This window comes from Ammospiza nelsoni, chromosome 3 (genome assembly GCF_027579445.1).
Source record: "Ammospiza nelsoni isolate bAmmNel1 chromosome 3, bAmmNel1.pri, whole genome shotgun sequence".
Classification (NCBI taxonomy): domain Eukaryota; kingdom Metazoa; phylum Chordata; class Aves; order Passeriformes; family Passerellidae; genus Ammospiza; species Ammospiza nelsoni.
This window is the reverse complement of record NC_080635.1, coordinates 76,097,183-76,110,087: the sequence shown is the minus strand read 5'-3', so window position 1 is coordinate 76,110,087 and position 12,905 is coordinate 76,097,183. Positions and strand designations below refer to the sequence as shown.

Here is a 12,905-nt window from a genome sequence, read left to right as displayed (position 1 = left end):
TCATGATCCAAAGTATTTGGAAAGCAAGATCTCACCTGCTTTACATGGAAACTGTAATTCCTGGGCTTTTCAGAGCAGCCAGAAATTTGCCTTCCCTCTCAGTACAGTGCTATTTGCTTTCATGGCTTGAGAGCTGTAGATGATTCAGATGTGATAATTGTTTCCAATATCCAAATTCCAAAAATGCTGTTTCTTGTAGTTGCATTTGGACTTCTCAGTAATCTTCCAGGGCAGAGTTACATGCTTCCACACCACGCAGTGTGAATAGCAGGTGCCTCCTCCCAATGTCTGTATGTTGTGTAACTGATGTCTGTATGTTGTATAACTGATTTGCACTGAAACCAGCAGCTTTGCACCTTTTGGCTTCAGTCCTGGGCATATTGTTCATGTGCTGTTGGCTGCAGTGCCTGGGCAGCCACCCTGGTGCTCCTGGTACGTGTTATACTGGCTGTGCCTCACTGGGACTGAGCCTGCAAATGCAGGATGATGCTTTATCTGGAATTAGAGTTTTCATAATAGCTACTTAAATTCCATGCTGTTTTCACCTGATAGTCCCAAGCAGATGGATCCAAAAAATAATAAAGTGATAGGTCAGGCATAAAAGCTGGTAGATGGCTTATTTATGTGTGATCCCATGAGCTCATTTGTTTTGTTGCTTGGCTTTGCAGGTTCTCTGGTGTCCACCCATGTGCGTAGGTTGTGGGATTAGATTGATGCCAGCAAAGCACTTTGGGATCACTCAGAGTTCTGTAGGTGTGAAAACATCTCTTTTTTAAATTGAAAACCTGTTATTAAGTACACATCTTACAAATTGGCATAGCTGGCTGCATCTACAGATGGTTGTCTCTCCTGAGACAATGGGAATGTTGATATCTGTCAGGGGAAAAGCACAAACTGGTTTGCTGTGACTAGAAAATGTACATTGCCCTCTTGTGAAAACACAGCTCTGCTGCAAGGGAAACAGCCAAGGATACATTTCAGTTGAAAAGTCAACATATTCTGCCACTCCATAATTATAGCTCAGGTTAGTTGTTGCTTTAGACTGACATCTCAGTGTGACACAGGACAACACAACCAGATCTTTCCTATTTATGTACACAGGGTAGGGAAAAAACCAGCTTTTTTTCCCCTTGGCTCTGCAGTCATCCTGGATTTTAGTCTCTTCATGAGCATGCTGAACTGTGCTGTCATTGTATTGCTGTGACAGCTTCACTTGTATTTCAGCCTCGTGACAGGTCTCAAACACATGATGCTGTGGCCTCATATTTATATTGTGCTCAAGCTTCAGCACCACTTCATCCATCCCTTTCTCTCCCTGTAATTTCAGATCAGCACATGAAATAGGTAGCTGTAGATTGCAGATATTTATGCACATTTCTGGACATGCAACAGGACTGATGTTCATTGGTAAATCTGAAAGAACTATAGGTACATCATCAGTTGAGGACAGAATGAGGAAATAGCACTTTATATTTCAGTTGAGAATTAAAATCCTACTCTTTACTAGAGATGTTCATATATTCAGCCTGTAGTCATGCAAATCTTCATAACCCCAAGAAATCTCTTAAGTTGTCACCTGGAATGGGATTTGCGTCATGCCTATGTTGGGCTTTATAACCCATCTTGGGATTCATCACCCCACTGAGGCAGCACATCTCTCCATTGAGCAATGAGCATTGAATTGGTGTTTGTTGGGCTAAATGGGCCAAACCATTTAAACACATCAACTCACAAGAAAGTTTTTTTAGGTGAACAGTGCCACTGGAGGAAAAAGGGTATATTCCCAGGTGAGATGTGTAGGTCCTGTGGCACCAGTTGGATACCAGGACTATTCCACAGCTGAGAGGGTGTCCAAAATGTTCTGAATGAGAGAAGTTAGATATAAACATTTTTTAGGTTAGGTCTGGGAAAAGTATTGATGCTGACTGCAGGTAGAAGTGATTAAATTTGAGACCTTCTCTCTCTGCCAGCAGGGCTTTATTTAGATTGAATTTAGACAATTTTCTTCAAGAATAATCTGAACAGTTGTGAAAAATCTACCTTTTTCAGTGCTTGCTTTGAGTATATGCTCACTGTTTCCCAAATGATGAGAGCCAAAACCTTGACACAAGGAGTCTCCAGCTGGCAGACTTCTGTGAAAATATCATTCAGCTCTGGGAGCTTCCCGAGAGCTGGCAGTGTGCTGACATTCTAACAGGAGAGACTGAGCCATTGGAGGTGCAGGCTTTTGCCAACACTTGTGTGTGAAAGGAAGAGCAGAGCTACCTCAGAAAGCAGTCTCTGATTGACATTCATAGATTTCAGAGAATTAAAATACTGTTCCTACCTGCTAATGGTGTCTTCTTGGGTGAGTGCTTAAAATGTTGAATTTGAGAGCTCTGGAGCTGTGGTTTAGGGTTTTGCCTTCTTTCTCATGCAGTGTTTGTTCCCAGGGTCACAGCAGATGATGCTGCTAAATCTGCCCTGGCAGCTGGACCAGGTATCCTCTGGGCTCCATCCCAGCTGCAGCACGAAATGCCAGAGTTGTGATTTCTAGTTAGACCCTAGACCCCAGCCTGGCACATGGGCTTGTCTGTGTTTTGACTGCACTGGAAAGTATTGTCACCCATTGGCTTGCTAGGCTATTGTTTTTCCTTAGACACATTCTGTCCATACTTCAAGTTTCTTCTCTCCTATTTTTTAACAGGGACTAGACACAATTCTCTTGTATTTTTTGTTCAGTCAGTATTTCTTACTTCCTCAGAGACTGGCTGCTTTGTAGAAGGTCATTTCCTGGGGATATTTCACCCTTAGGTGTTTGGATGTCACTGAGGAAAGATGTAAAGAATTTTGAGATTTCTTTATAAGGAAATCTGATTATAAGTTTATTTATGAAGATGTTGTCACTTCTTCATAAAGATCTCATGCTATAAGAAGGAGGAGGTTGCCCTGTTTTTGTAAGAACATGAACTCTAAAGCAGTTGAAATGCCAGCCCTGTCATATATTTTTAAATAAGATGTCACATGGTGTCTCTGAAACTCATTACAATCTAGAGACAGCTGACATAAGAGAGTGGCTGTTCATTGAATGCCTCTTACAAATGGGTTATTAAATGTTTAGAGTCTTTGACCTCTAAAATCCTTTGATCATCAAGAAGACTCTAAGATAGGAGTGTGTTGAGAAAATGAAATAGAGGAGGAAATTCATAAAAGCCTCCCTGCTGGAGAAAAGACCCCTCACCTCTATGAAATAGCAAACAATTGAGAGAAAGCTTTCGTGTTTAATTCTCATCTTCTTGTGACTTTGGTTTTGATATTTTTCATTTGTTTGAGAATTTAACACCCTTCTAGAATAAACTCATTATATTTTATTCTTAATTACATCTGGTATGAAACGTGAGTCCATCAAGTAAGTGTAAAATATATGTAGTTACTGTGCCTCTAGAAACAATTTGTCTTTAGAGAGCATTAGATGCAGGCAGCTCACAGAGGAGATATGAAAGAACTCGTGGATGTCAGGAGATGGGCTGTATGTCCCAGCTGTAAACTTTAAAAGGATGCTTTGGGAACTGGCTTCCCAAGAACAGTGTTCCTGGAGGCTCCCTCTTGGCAAGCATAAACCAGAATCCTTTAGGAAAGCAGTTGGTAGTATAATAGGTTGGCTGTGATTATGCTGTTTATTGTTCACCCATTAATGTCTACACAGCTTTCTAATCACCTTCATTGACTCTGGGCTAGGAGAATATTAAGGATGACACAGTGTGCTGCTCTCACAAGATAGGAGAGTGAACTTCTCTGAAGGCACATATGACTAATCAACCCTCCTTTGAGTTCTCACCCCCATATTGAACTCCTTTTTTGCCATTATTGTTGTTATTGTGTTCTTGCATGCTTGCTAAGGACTGAGTAGCTGTTGTTGTGTATTCATGAAACCCTGAAGTCTGATTTATTGAACATGTTTACCAGAATACTTGGAGGGGGCGGAGGAGCACAAATCTATTACTCATATTCATTAATCAGCATGGAAAAGTAAAAGTTGCTCCCCAGTGTGAGATAGTTGCTATAATTATAGTGCTGGGCAGTTCAAATTGCATCATTCTACATTTTTGAGCGTGTTTTTGAGGTAATGTTTGTTAATGGGAAACATTGATTATGATACATCCTTCTATCATTGATTATAATACATTCTTCTATGCTTTGCCATGTCTATAAATAGATCTTGTATTTTGCTACTTGCAATTTTATTTAGTTGGGCTTCCAGGTTTTTAGTAAAAATGATGGGAAAAATTCTTATGGATCTGATTTTGAAAAGCAATTTCATTCACCAGTGCAGTGAAGATGTCAGTTTTACATTTGTCAGGCTTAGAATTTTGTGCTCAGCTGATGCAGGGACCTTCAGCTGGTCTGGTGCACAGAGGGAAACTTAATCCAAAGGAAAACGTGTAGCTACACTGAACTCCTGTGATAAATAAAGCAGCAAAGACTCAACACCAGAGAAGTGTACTGCTTAAGTACTTTTTGTTGTGTCTTCCTTACAGATGACTCCCAATTATGTTATTGAAACTTTGGGCACTGTAATGATGTCAAATAGTGCATGCAATGAGATATCCTGGTGTTGGAAGAATGGGCATGGATAGTAGCTTTCTTTTAAGCATGCATATTGATGCTTTTTTTGTGAGTATAGTCCTTCTCACATTTTACCAAAAAAAGTTTTTTTAATTCTCTCCAGATTTTAGAATTTGTCTTATACTATCCCTTTTTATGGTTTTACTGCATTCTAGAGTTAAGTTTTTCATAGACTAAGTATATAAATAACTATAAGATCTTGAAGGAACCTAGTGGCAGGTAAGCCCATAGCTGGTTGACTTTTCTGTAACAGAAGGGGTTACTCTATTCATAGGGGTTTTTTTGCATCAGTGGTAGTTTAATAATGAGAAAAAGAAGCTGAAATGCAAAATTACCATGCACTGAAGGATTTAAGGTTACATCAGCAGGCAAATGCAGGAGAGGAGGCACTCTCATTTGCAGTGAGTCAACCAGCATCATGTTCCAGTTCATAGTTCAGGTTTATGGATTTCCCTAAAATGAGCCCTTGTGATTGTGTTTGATACCTGGAAGAATGGATAAGCCCATAGAAACCCACTGGAAGCTGATAATACAAAGTTACCCTGATAAAAAGTTACTGAGGAAACAGAATCTGTGGGTAATTTTCCCCCTCTGAAGGTCCACTTCATGGAATTCACAAAAATCTGCATCCCCCAAGAGTTGATTGGGATGAAATCTGGGAGGAACTCTACTCTGTGGCATGACACTGTCTTCTTCAGCTGGCCTGTTCCCTCAAAAGGAGACACTTTGGGAGCCATCTAGTACTGAGCATCACTAATATCAATATCCACATTTTATCTCCATTGCCTGAGCACAGCCAGTACCAGCACAGCACCAGCATGTTCTGTTCAGGGAGATGGCATCTCTGTGTGAAAGCAGTTACCCATATGGCCCACAGGGAGGTTTTCTACATCTCTTTCTACAGAAAGAAACAAATTGTATATTATGAGCATTTTCCCTTCTTGCACCATTTCACACAAGGAACAAGAGTGTGATGCTCCTTTTTATGATTCCAGACATCATCCTTTGAAGGTCTTTGTTCAAGACATCTTCCCCTTAGGGGAGCTAGTCTGTGAGGTTAAAGCCAAGGGTACCTGAGAGCTCTCACTGCTTGAATTCCTGTGGTTTATCCTAGGCCTGCCCATGCAGCTTCTTAATTACCAGGAGGTGACACAAAGGGTTGCACTGCTCCTGTCTTCTTTCCCAGCCTTGTGAAAATCTTTTCGAGTCACAAATAAACTTCTTCCAGCCTCCTTGCACTGTATTTTCCTCTTTCTTACATGTTGAGCTTCAGGTGTTATCCAAATGCTGCTCCACCAAGATTCCTATATACAGTGACTGTCAATAACAGCAATAATAACAGCTATCCATATGGAATTGCAGATGTGCACAGAACTTCATGTAAATAAAAGTGGGTTTTCTTAAACATCACTGAGTTCAACAGTATTGTCCCATTTCTAAACAAGAACTCATTTAGTCCATCTCCTTGATGTTTGTCTCTATAGATACACACATACAGATTCTCTAGGTGTACGTATAGGTATAGATGCATGATCCATTGCACCAGAATGCTGATATTTGCTGATATCCTGTTGGGCTTGTAAGTCTTGGACTTGACCCTTTAAACCCCCTTCTAAACCCTTTAGAAGGGTTTATGTTATTTTTTTCAAAGGATAGATATGGACGAAAATAAATTATCTTGGAAAGCTGTCTTCTTAAAACTGCACTGTGGTAAAAGAGTCTCTTTTTATTAATATTACTCTTCATAAGAAAAGAATTGGAAGTATTACAGAGGGATGAATCTCATAGGTCAGGCTGTACAGAATTTTTGCAAGGCTACCTGAAAACCTATCTGCTCTCAGCCTTATTGCAGAAGAAAAGCTTTAAGACACACCTTGCAGCAGTTAAAAATGCAGGCCTGATTTTAAATTATTCAGGACTTCATTTCAGCACAGTTCCTCTGTGAATTGCTGGATTGCTTTCAAACTCAATACTGAAACTCAAAGTCAAAAGGATATGCTTAGGGACAACAGGGAAAAAATGCCCACACCAAGTTGTTGCTCACCTGTCTCCTCTGTATTATCTCAACTATTGCGGCTTTTGCTGCCATCCAGCTCTCCCCTTTTGGGGTCCATTCCATTCTCTTACCTCGTCTCCCTTTTGGGAAGTATCAGTTCTCTGATAGGTTCAGCTACAGCCATTTTCCTTCTCTCTTTGCAGTTTCCTTTCTGCAGTACCAGGCTATAACAACTCCATATGTAGAGGAATTTTAGGAGGACACATTACATAAGTATATGAGACAGTCAGATATTTCAGGCACAAGTATTTTTTCCTGTAGTTCCATCTGTATATTCATGAGATGGCTGTCTCAGACTTTAGTGACTCGTGTTTCAAATCCCTTTTTGGCTGGAAATGGCACTGACTGATGCTTCAACAGCCCTGTTCTTTTGGGAAATTTGCACTAAGGACTTCATAACACAGCAGGCATAGCATTCAAGTCAATACTCTGAACCTTGGGAACTAAAATTCACTGGAAAAAAATAAGTCTCTTTCAGAAATAAAAAGAAATCAGATGATCTTTACTGGAGGGGGAAGAAAAAAGAGGAGGGGAAAAAAAGGCTATATCCCAGTGTATCCTCCATTTGGTATGTTCCCAGATTCCTGGAGAGATACCATGGTGTCAAGAAAACTGAAGCTGTAATTAGGCCAGGACAGAGCCACAATAGAGTAGGATCCTGATAGCCCTGTCGCTGACCTTGGGGTAGTGCAAGACTATGCCAAACTTAAAATAAATAAAGTGTTCCAGCGCTGCTGCTCAGTTAAGGAAGATCAAAGAGAAATAACATTTAATCAGTGGTAGTTGTGGTGTTAAGCACTAGCAATACTAATTGTTTTGATGAGAATTCTCCCTGAAGATTTTTTTTATTAGCACTGAGTAATAGCTGAGCTGCTGGTGTATTGACCTATAGCACTACCACAGCTCAATTAAGTTTCTTATTGTCCAAATCTAATCAGAGAAAAGCTGGGATTGAAAATCGATTCATTTCCTGCTAGTTAATGACTAATTCCCCACAAATGTGAATATAAAGATTAACTTTTCATGTTGAATGTTTTTTTAGAGGTAGACCCTGCCAGATGAGTGTTTGTGAAGAAGCATGGCTCTTCTTTTCCCATTCATCTTCCTCCAATCTCTTGGAGTATTCCAGCTATTTAGAGTCTTCTCTTAGCCTGTGGTTTGTGCTTATTCTCTGGTCTCTTAACTCAAGCCTTACACAATTGAAAGGAGCTGCTATTGATAATTCATGGTCAGCTCCTAAATTCTCAAATATTTCTTCTCCATATTCTTCAAATGAGCATTTCTGTAGTGGTTAAAAGACCTGCAAGACAGAGCAGCTTAGTCCTTAACCATAATCTGAGGGCTAGGCACAGTCTGTGAGGTCTAGGTGAGACACAAACTCTTTGCTGATCCTACTTCAGCCTGTACAAGTTGGGAATTTTCCAGGTGAACTAGCAGAAGAAGTTACATTTCTTGGTACATCTAAATACTTCTTCTTTATGTAAAGAACTAACAGCTGTTAATAAACCTCCTCATATGTCTCTGCATGCACACGTGTTCACAGCACTAAAGCTACCGAGCAGAGACATGAGCAAACATCCATGAGGTTTGGCTGCTCTCTCCAGTTCCTGCCAGCTCTGTGACTTCCCCTGCTGCAGCATCTCAAATCATCACAAATATTTTTTTGTATTATCCTCAGTGCACCTCTGAGGTGGGGACAGCTCACAGATTTACACAGGGAGAGCTGAGTCCTGGGTCTAAAGAGACATTTAGATTTCGAGTTAGAGTTAGAGTTAGAGTTAGAGTTAGAGTTAGAGTTGGAGTTGGAGTTGGAGTTGGAGTTAGATTTATATTTAGATTCTTTGGTGGTCTACAAGGTTATCCTCTCCAGAGGCTCAGCCCTGTGCTTTAGCTGCTGCTAGAAATACAGACCCACAGCTGTGGATGGTCCCTTCTCCTTGGGACCCTCTGGCAGATTGAAGCCAGGTGTCTGGGATATTTCTGCCTTAGGTAGGATATTTCTACCTTACACTGCAGATGTGCTGGAGAGTGCAGCAGTCAGATCTCTTCCAGAACAAAGACAGATGTGTGGCTGTGTTTTTTTGTGCTGGCCTAGTTCTGCCCTTGTTACACCAGTTTTCATTTTTACAAAGAGGTGGTGGCAGGGACAGGCTGCAGCCCTGCAGGTCACCCTGGTACCAGAGTGGCACAGCCTTCCCAGCAGGTCCTGGCAGTCACAGCCTGGATTCCTCTTCCCCTTCTGGTGTCTTAACAGAAGTGCAAGAGTACAGTGCATTGTAGTAAATTTATTTTGTTTTTCTCTAAAGGAGACAGCTAAAGAGTAATCTTTTTTCTTATCTCATCAACTTCCGTGTTGTGCTGCTGGCAGGAATCCAGAACTTCATCTTCTTGGAAAATAAGCAAGGAGAAACATTCTCCCCATCATCACAGGCATTGTCCCCAGTGAGCACAGTTCTGAGCAGCTGTAAGACCAGGCTAGACCAACAGCTGTCTGCATCTGGGTTCAACTTTAAGAGGTTTGGCTATTAAAAAATACCTGTCTGAGCTTCCAAAAGCAGCCAAACTTTCTAATTCTCAAAGTGCTCGTGTTCTTCACTTACAAAGTTAACATGGATGCCTAGCAGACTTACAAAATAAAACACTAACAAAGTAGATAAGAAGAGTTGGTTATTCCTTCCTAAAGCATAGCAGCATTAAATGTTTCAGGTTTTTCCCATGAGAGCCAAATGCTTGGCTTGTTTTTATGCGCTGGCCCTTGACAATGGTTGTTCTGCTCCTTGCACAGGCTGTGCCCCCTCATTCCCCTTCTCTGCTCCAGCTCTCAGCAGAGCTGGTGGTGCTGAGCCCCAGATGGGGCTCTGAAAGGGGAATCAGCAGCTGCCTCTTCCATCCTCTCCAAGCCTGGGCTACAAAGCCCTGTGCCATCTCCAGCTTTCCCACCTCCTGTTCTGGGCTCCAGCTCCCACACCAGCTCTGCAAGCTGTCACCTCACATCAGTGACCTGGCATGTGTCGGCAGCATGCCCTGCTTTCTGCACATTGGTGAAATTCTAGTTTTCTCTGTTTTATAGCAGAATTTCCCTTTTAATAGAAATGCATCCCAATATCCCATGATAAAACATCAGGTGGAAAACAAAGCACTGCTCAGGCCAGTCTATAGATTCACTCTACCCCGTCCTATTAAGGATGGAGAGACCTTTTCTTTCCTGACCCCTCCCTATCACTGTGGAATTTGGGGAAGTCTGTTTTGAGGGTATTTTTCTTTAGCCATACTAAAATTTTGTTTTAGCCACATGCTAAAATTTTAGCCATATGCTTTAGCATATGCTTCATGCTTTTGCAATAACTCCCTCCCCAAGATGATCTGAATGAATTGATCACTGAGTTCACTGTGAACAGCATCACTTCAAAGAGGCTAAAGCAGCTGCAGCCAAGCAGATAAATATTTCCAGGTATTTCATCAGTTTCCCCAAGAGTTATGTACAATTTGTAGGTGTTATTCATTAGCTATTCTGATTCCAGGACTGATTGAATGTCCCCCAAACACCAGACAAGTGTCCAGAAACCCAGTGGGAGCTAAGAATCTGCAAGACAATCCTCATACAAAATTTAGAAGCAGATAAGGGAATTTTTTTAAATCTTCCTTTTTCTTTTCTTAATTGGCATTTGACTGTAGAGATAACACTGTTCACACCCCAACATGTTGATCCAACTGGTTAGAAAATACACAGGCCAAGCAAGAGATGAATCCTAGAATGGTTTGGGTTGAAAGGGGCCTTTATAGATCATCTACTTCCAACCTCCTGGCACAGGCAGGGACACCTTTCTCTAGACCAGGGATAGATAAGGCTAGAGAAGCAGAAACAAAGCAGTGTACAGTGTTGGGTTACCCATGGAACTGGCTGGTATAGTTTGTCTTGATTTTTGGACAAAAAGGGTAAATCAGGAGACAATGCTGCTGCATGGAGCGCCCTTTTCAGTGGCATGTTGCAGTAGAAGGGAACTCCTTGCTTTCAAATGTGGATTGATCACCTGGTCAAGGCTTTGATGGAACACTGAAAGGTGAAGCTGTATCTGAAAATCCCAGTTGTGTTTCTTTACTTTTTTTCTGAAGTATTCACTGAGCTCATGCAAGAGGCAAACTAAACCACTCTCCTCATATTCCCTCTGACAAAAACTTAGTGTTTGTCTTTCAGAGATCCCTGTCTCCCATTGTCACTTGGCTTAGGCTGCTCTGAAAGTAGTTAAAGCCTGTGCCTTTATACTTTACTAAGGTCTCACTGTGTTTTAATAGTCAAAAAATGTTTTACCAGAGCTGGCATCTTTTGCTCTGTTATTGTTTTAGTTTACTTCATGTCTTATTTATGAATAGTTTCAAAACAGGCCAATGGAAATCTTCAAGTACGTTTTTAAACAAGTTTTGACAATGTTTTTGGGTTGTTCTGAGCTAAAAATAATACAAATCAGCAGGTACAGACTGGAGAACAGTGCCTTCAGTCCCTAAAGGACATTTTACAGCATTTACTCCCTACAGGAAGACGAATAGAAAAAAAATTAAAACCAGATAGCAGTTCCATATGATGCTATAAAGGCCAAGACTTAGCTGAGCAGTGCCACTGTCTTCTCAGAAAATAAAAAAAGCATGGTCTTGTATGTGATAAAAAATTAGAAGGATGTTTTCCTAACTGCTACATGAGACTAATGGCTTGACCAGCAAAGAGGCAGGCACAGCTTGCTGATGCTGCTCCAGTGGGACACTGAAAAATATGTTCCAGAACAACTTAAAAATGGCTTTCAGGATCTCCAGCCACTGACCCAACCTAATTCCCCACTTTGTTCTTGGACTCTTACATGTTTTGGGGTGTCTGACACTTCTTCCCTTTTGTGTAGGTGTGCTTTTTCCATCGTACTTTTGTTCTTTGGTCTCACCAATATGTTTGCACCATTTCTGTATTTTGGTTTTCTGGGCAGTGAAAAGAACAGTCTCAGTTCTCTCCAGGTATTTACTTTTCTTTTATAGAGACTGTAGAGTGACAGTCACAGGAGCAAAGATCAGGCAGCAACCTCAGGCAGAAGTCAGCTCTGAGCAAAAATACTTGGAAAGACTGTAAAATTTTGAAGTGTTTTGTTCTGTTACATATGCATCACACGACAGTGTCATCAGCACAGATTTAAAAAGCAAAAGATTTATCCTTTCAGCTTTGAACAGCCAGCAAACTCTCAAGAATAAAAGGTGGGGGACATGGAATTCATGGTGGCATACAGGCCATGACAGCCATTTCTTAACCTCTCAGCAGGGGACTGAAGAAGTGCACATTCTACACATACACATAAAATTAAATATCACCGATGTTAACATTCAGAGCTGGAACAGGAATTGGAGGGGGAGCTGGGTCATGGACAAGAGAAAGCAATGAGGAACCTGAAAATAACTTTCAGGTTTTGGATAACATTTGCAAACTTTGTTCTGACCCCGAATGCCAGGCTGTGAGCCCAAGGAGCCTTCCCACGGAGGGAGCTCTCCTTGCTTTGACAAAAGGGTGAGGCTGTCACTAGAAGAACAATTGAGCAAGGTCTGGTATCTGCAGCCACTAAAATCCTAAGTTGTATCAGAGAACCCAAAGATCTTTGTATCTGTTGATGAGCCCAATCATGATCATTTTTAATGGCCAGAAAGCAGAAAGTACAGAAGGATCTGCAGCAGCACCTCGATCTCTCCATCAGTTATGATTATCAAAATAGAAATAGGGCTTGAGTTGAGTACAGGGACAGAAGTTCTATTTTCAGGAGGAGACAATACCAAATGCTCTTTCAGAGAAAACAGAAAGTTGAAAGGAAACTTTCAGGTTGAGATCCCTGTGGCAACACAGGAGTGGCTCCTGATGTGATCCACATGGCCACATAGTGCAAGCAGCTGGCTGAGCTCTAAGTTTTGCATTTTTAAGGCAGGACACAGCTCTGGATGGGGAAATGGAAAATTGTAAAATGCAGTTCCACTTCAGCTGTCACTGCAGACTTTCCTTCAAGCTTACATTATAAATGCAGTACTTAATTGGAATTTTAAAAAGAACAAAATAAGATGGCTCTCATATGGGGAGTAATGCATGTTTATACTTTAGGAGCAGGAAAACCTCCATGAAATTGAGCTGGGAAAATAATAACAAACATTGTTTGTGTATGGTCCCTGCACTGTAATAGCACTTCATCACTTAAAAACTCCCTTTCTTCAGGGGTGTGTATTCTTG

The 12,905-nt window shown here is 41.1% G+C and overlaps 1 protein-coding gene across 3 annotated transcripts in view; it reads left to right on the top strand.

The window, feature by feature from the left end:
• The window catches only part of VSNL1 (visinin like 1), an 87,034-nt gene that overhangs the window by 71,012 nt on the left and 3,117 nt on the right, over window positions 1-12,905 (top strand). The window lies entirely within an intron of this gene.